General features: G+C 37.4%; 1 long non-coding RNA gene across 1 annotated transcript in view; it reads left to right on the top strand.

Annotated features, from left to right (window-relative positions):
- LOC111657351 (uncharacterized) overlaps positions 1–2,020 on the top strand; it is a 6,215-nt gene extending 4,195 nt beyond the window's left edge. Inside the window, exons 4-5 of the long non-coding RNA XR_015437465.1 lie at positions 906–1,017; positions 1,103–2,020. This is a non-coding gene — a long non-coding RNA (uncharacterized LOC111657351). The remainder of the gene's footprint in view (positions 1–905; positions 1,018–1,102) is intronic.
- The last annotated feature ends 4,341 nt before the right edge of the window (positions 2,021–6,361 follow it).

Raw genomic sequence — 6,361 nt, 5'->3', positions numbered from 1 at the left:
CTAATCTAATTATTATTGTTTATTATTGACTGTTTCTTTTTTTTAATTATTTATTATTATTATTATTAATATCATTATTGTTATTATTATTATTATTATTATTGTTATTATTATTATTATCATCTATAAAACTGGTTTGGTCACTTGTGTAAAGTTCAGTTTTTTGTGAATCAACCATCTGACTGGAAAGTCCAAATATTCCTCAGAGAAAAATCTATGGGGTGTAGTGCAGCTCATTCTCTGAGCAATTTTAAAATGATTAACTTTTTGTTTAGCTTGATATTCTAAAGCTCTCTTGCTTTATTTGAATAGCATACCTGGATTATAATGCAAATACCTCAGTAGAAGGTTGTGATCAATCAAAATTAAAGTCAAGTACATATGAACATTAAGAAATTTCATTTTATGCACTTTGGAACCTCATACTCAACCCGGTGCAATATGCATTTTAAATGACAACAAGATACCTGTCTGTGATCATTGTTCAGCAAAGATGGATTTTTTCTACTTTTTTACTGAAAAAATATGGCGGCAAAAAATAAAATACAATGTGTAGATTGGCACAATAGTGGGGTGGATAGTACAGATAATCATTAATAATCTATTTCTGTTTATTCAAGCATGGATTAACTCATGCTAACTGTATTTACATTATGCACATATGTAAATTATCATTTCACACAGTGTGTTGGGTATGAGTATGAACTGCCCCTTTTAAAAAAAAAAAAAAGTAAAATATCTTCGTCGTATCTCCGTCACGCCTTTAAGTTGTCCTCCTGTATCCCTTATAGGTCTATGATTTGTTTTTGCAAGAATAACAACACAGCAAGATCACAAAAGGTGACTTCTGAATTTGTCAGTTTCTGTTCATGTAATGACATGCTTTGTGTTGTACTGTTGTGTAGATGGCACTCCCATTTACTGGCTTTGAACTGACCTTCATCATTGTTGCCTTCATCATCTTCTCCCTCTTCAGCTTGGCTTCAGTCTGCATCCAGCCCGAAGGAGCCCAGCCAGGTACCAAACATCTTCTGTTATCAGATACACACAGACAAATGTAAGCTTTTCTAACGCTGCAAACTGTATGCGTCTTCACTTTCAGAAAAAGGTGTCTATGAAGCAGAGAGGTCAAGAACATCTAACAGAAAGCAAAGAGTCATCACCAAGCAAGCTGGACAGAAACCATAAAGTCAGAATTCTTTATCTGCTGGGTTTTCATGTACTGTGAACGTCTCACAATAACGAAAGAGAGAGAAAACAAAATGAACTGAAATCTGACACATTTCCATTCTGTTGATTTTATATTAGAGCATGTCAGTATGGCACAAAATGTTGAGGCAAAATCCATAACACCAGAGACATTATATGAGAGACACAAGCCACATGAAGAATCCTGAGTAGAAATGTCCATTACGTCAAAGATGGTGGTTATATGACATACATACCTCCCCTCCTCCCCCCTATATAGGCAAATGTTCTGCTCATTCAAGATGGCTGCTGAGTGGCAAGACGTGTCTTTAAGTCTCACCACAGTTTTCATCAAGAATCACATTGACACTACTCTAATTCTACTAAGAATGACCCGCACAGATGGACCCCAAGTTAAAGGACACAAAGCTAAAACTTTGGCAAAACTTGATGAGTTTCTTTGTGTACTTTTACACGTGTGTACTAATGTGTATGGACATACAACCATAAAGAGACAAACTGCAGTGCAAAAAATCAAACCACTGACTGGGTTTGTGTGTCTATAGAAGCCACTGTGTCTGGGTTAGGATTTAACAAACCGAGTGACTTTTGGCCCCTGAAGCCCTTGTGGGGTGACATCCTGGGGGGTTAGAGGCTGCTCCCTGTTGAGTTTGCCCCTTGACCCCTGAGCCCTCCGTCACTCCACCATAGTCAGCCGTCTAGTGCCCAACACGGAGGGGAGTTGGAGCTCCACAAAAAAAGACAGTTTATCAACGGTTGTGAGATCTTTTCCTTCACAGAATTGCAGGATAAAAAAAAAAACAATCCAAAACACCCAGCCTGGTTGTGTTGTGATTCGGGCTGTGTGATGTGTCCTGATGATCCATACCATTTGTGTGTGTATTGGGTGTTCACTGCCGTTCATGCATCCATTGAGGTCTGTATTGGGCAATTGGAGATAGAGAGTCTTAAGAGTAATTAAGCCCTGGCTGGCTGCGGCCCTCATTAACAGTGATGACCTTTGGCATGACAAGAGACCCACTATCACTCTAACGATGGACATTGAACTGACCCATCAGATCACAATCAACACTCGTACACACACACACAAACACTGGACGACACCCTAAAAACTTCAGACAACACGGCACAGAATAGCTCCGCTCTATGGTCAACCTTCACCACTACAAATCAGTCCAATTTAGCAACAAACTAAAAAGTTAAATAAACAAATGCAGATATTTCCATACATGACACCAACGTCAATGAAAGAATTTGTGTTAAAATGAGGTGAGTGATATGGATAAAATTCTATATCACAGTCTATATAATTTTGTGTCACAATTCTAATTAGGACTATAAGAAAAGATCATCAGTAGTGTAGTACAAAGATTTGGGCCTGTACATATTCTGCCTCAGTGGGTCTCCTTCCAATTTTTAATGCGTCCATTATCACGCCTGTACAGATATACAGTTATTACATACCATTATACAAGACAACAGAATAAGACTTTACTGGAATCATGCAAATTTGCAGATTTAAGGTGAATTAGCTCCCGCCAAGTGCCATCCCAGTCTGCTGCAACATAGAAGTGCATAATGAACCTAAGAGCTCAATCAGTAAATATACAAGAATTAAAACTGAAAACTCATTAAAAGACCCTGCTGCTCTCAAACTGATGACAGGTCTGAAAACAGGGAGCTGGTTTAGAGGCCCAACATTTTACTAAAAAAACTTTATGTTGGTCAGCTATCTGTATGTACTATTTACAACAATTTGCACGTTAAGCGTACATGTATGTGCAACAACGTTTGGCTCAGTGGAAAAGAAACAGTCACTTTATGACCCACTGTTCTCCTTAACAAGTTTTATCAGAGAGGAAGTTCTTTATCAGTGGATCCTGGCCAAGAGAAGATGATAGAGGAAGAAGAAAGTGAAAATTCAAGAGGGGAGGAGAGGCTGAAGCTTCCTCTGTAGTCGTAAAGATCACAGCTAGTAGGAAGATCATGACCTATATCACGGCAGTAATAATACCAGCTCATCAGTCAAACTCTGTCCATCTCTTTCCTGAGTTACACACTCATCCAAAATTAATTAAAAATTACCCAGCATGCAAAGGGAAATCAGGTAAAGCAGACTATTTCACTTGTAGGTGACGTGTAACTTTGTGATTATCAAAGTGCAAATTGAACTCTTTCCTTGCATGCAGCAGATATAATAACTAGTGTCATTTCTATGTTGCTATTCCTGATTTTCACCTGCCAGTAATCCTGTGCACACTACTTGTTGAGTTCAAAAACTCATTAAAGTGAAAAGATCTTGAGGGGAAGAATGCTCATTATGAGTGGTCAGATCAATACTAGGGCTGTGTATCATGTTAAGTTTTGTTATATTAATGCCAATATGACTCCTTAGATTTGGTACTGATTAGGACTGCAAATATCATATTTTCAATAGCTATTAATCTGCTGATCTCGTAGCTCTTGTACCTGGTATTGATCAATCAGTCTACAAATCAGTCTAAAATAGTGAAAATCACAAGTTTCAACAACCAAAGGCGCACAAATTTAGATTAGCTTGTTTTGTCTGATTAGCAGCCCAAAACCCAAAGACATTCAATTTACAATTATATAAAACAGAGAAGAGCAGTAAAAGTTTATATTTAAAAGGCTAAAACCATAGACCAATAATGTATGTATACTGATACTGAGATGATACTTTCCCCAACTCTGTACCTTGAGAAATACAAATGCTCTTCTTCAAACCTCTTTTCTCATCCAACAAAAAAGCGAAAGTTGTCAAATATTAAATGTTGTCTGGACTCAGGCGGCCATACAAGAACTTAGTCTATATTAAATAAAAATTTGTCTGTTTTCATTCAAATCATTAACTATGTAATCAGAGAATAAGCTGACTTTAATATTAATCTGAGCAGATGTTCAAAGCCAGTTTTCAGCACTTAAGATAATGAAAGCTGTGCTGATACATTTGTGTGGGTATCACAAAAGTACAGAAAAAACAATAGTTGATTAATAGATTAGTTGATTGACAGAAAATAATTTTGATAATTGATTAAAAATGTAACTCATTTATAAAGTTATAGCACACAATACTCTCTGGTTTAATATTCTCCAATGTGAGTATTTGCTGCTTTTCTATGTTTTATATAATTGTAAACTGAAAAACATTTGGTTCTGGACTGTTGGTTAAACAAAACATCTGAAGAGATCACCTTGGACTCTGGGAAACTAAAAGATATATTTTCTTCTGACATAGATTAAACAGTTAATCAGTTAGACCAAAAAACTATCAAAAAAAAAAACAAAACAAGCAGATTAATCAATAATGGAAAATAATCCTCTGTTGTACCACCTCAGTACCCCTCAGTTTCCAGTACTCAGAGCTACAGACACATTTGGTTGATATAAAATAGTACCAAAGTTTAACACGCAACTATTCATCACATAGAAAATATTCACCTTTAAGACAGTGAGTCTGGAGTGCAGCCCTGCCAAGGTACTGAGGCGGTTTAATAGGAGGCTGCCCTGTGTGTGCGCGTGTGTGTGCCTCTCTCGTAGGGGAGTGTTTGAGCAGGCTGGGTAATCCCTGTAAAGACGTATAATCCCCAGGAAGAGCAAATATTACAACACGCTCGAATCAGTAACACAGAAAACCTGGCGGGGAGACTTGGCGAGATTCACTCGTTTCTGTTTTTCGGGGCAGAAAGAAGGAAACAGAGAAAGACAGAGAAACTGAGATGTGGCAGCAGTTAGTGGGCAGTGGATACCAGGTGGCTCTGAATGACAATTGAGACCACATTAGCATATTCAAATAGGGAAAATAAAAGTTTTTTAAAAGACAATGGCAGCTGATATGCAAAGTGTAGCTTGCCACAGAAACAAACTACATACCTCGGCTAAGTCTTTGCAGCAGGACAAATGTGTGTATGTAAGTGTGTGTGTTTGTACGTTACTCAAATCCATGTGGAATCTCTGTCATTTCAACCAACATTTTTGCAAACACCATAAAGCAATAAAGGCAACATTTCTAAAGGCATAATGACACTGACACATACACACATACCACAAAAAAAAACACACGAAAGGAGACTCTGGCCTCTTTTGTCTATTTTTCAGGGCTAAAGAGAACTGACGGTCCAGATGCTTGTTCAAAGTCTCTTCGACTATTTTGAGCCCCGTGGTCCATTAGTGTCCTGCTGCTTCTCTAATCCTCATTCACATGTAATGGCTGACATTTCATCTTAATGTGTTAATTCATTAGCTGTGTGCTGAATGGAGAGTCTCAGTCCACAGAGACGGCCGTAAGCAGACACGCTAATGAGTCCCCACACTTTGCAAAACCACTGGCAACCACAGAGCTAATGCCAAGTGAAGTGGGTTACCTGCTGCAAGAAAATCCCCTGTCATACCACCAACTGATAACCTGCATGAAAAGTAGGACTGGGTATTGCTTGAGTATTTTGATACTAGAGCAGATACAATAGCAGCATTTCTGTATCAGAACATGTTTTATTTCTTACATATTTCCTACAAAAACACTTTTTTAAATATCTAAAAACAGAAGGAAATTTTTTCAATTGTTAAAAATTGTTTGAACTCAAGCAGTCTTCAAACAACTTTGCTTAAACAAAATAGTGTAAAATTGGCAAAAATTGTATTTAAATCAGGAACTTTCTGATCAAACAATAAATAAAGAACTAGATGCCAGCTTAGTTTATCATACTCCAAAAATTTCGACAATTTCAACTGCTACATTCAGAACCAAAAAACTGCTGAGGTTCTACACTCCAGATTCCAGCTTTTGGTACTTGACAGTTTCAATAGTCTGTACTACAGACACATTTTTGTCTATAAAAAAGTAATGAAGTTATATACATGTAGCCCGCCTAAAGAGAAGACACTAAAAACATGAACCAAACTAACTTAAATAAAGACTACACTGCCCTATAAAAACAGCATTCTCAAAAAAACCCAGCTGTGTTAAGGAAAGTTTTAGCCATTCAACTGACAAATGATGAGAAAAATTCTCAACCAAACAAGCATGAGACAAAGATGTACACTCATGCAGAATGACAGAGACAGTAGATGGAGGCCGATACAGACACTCAGGCTATCGTTAGTCCAGTGCATCTCTGGATTTCATTCAACCAGG

Source organism: Seriola lalandi, unplaced genomic scaffold, assembly GCF_002814215.2.
Source record: "Seriola lalandi dorsalis isolate HSWRI2012SDOR001 ecotype SW California unplaced genomic scaffold, Sedor1 jcf7180002054394, whole genome shotgun sequence".
Lineage (NCBI taxonomy): Eukaryota > Metazoa > Chordata > Actinopteri > Carangiformes > Carangidae > Seriola > Seriola lalandi.
Note: the sequence above shows the minus strand (reverse complement) of the source record. Positions and strands in the feature narration are given on the sequence as shown.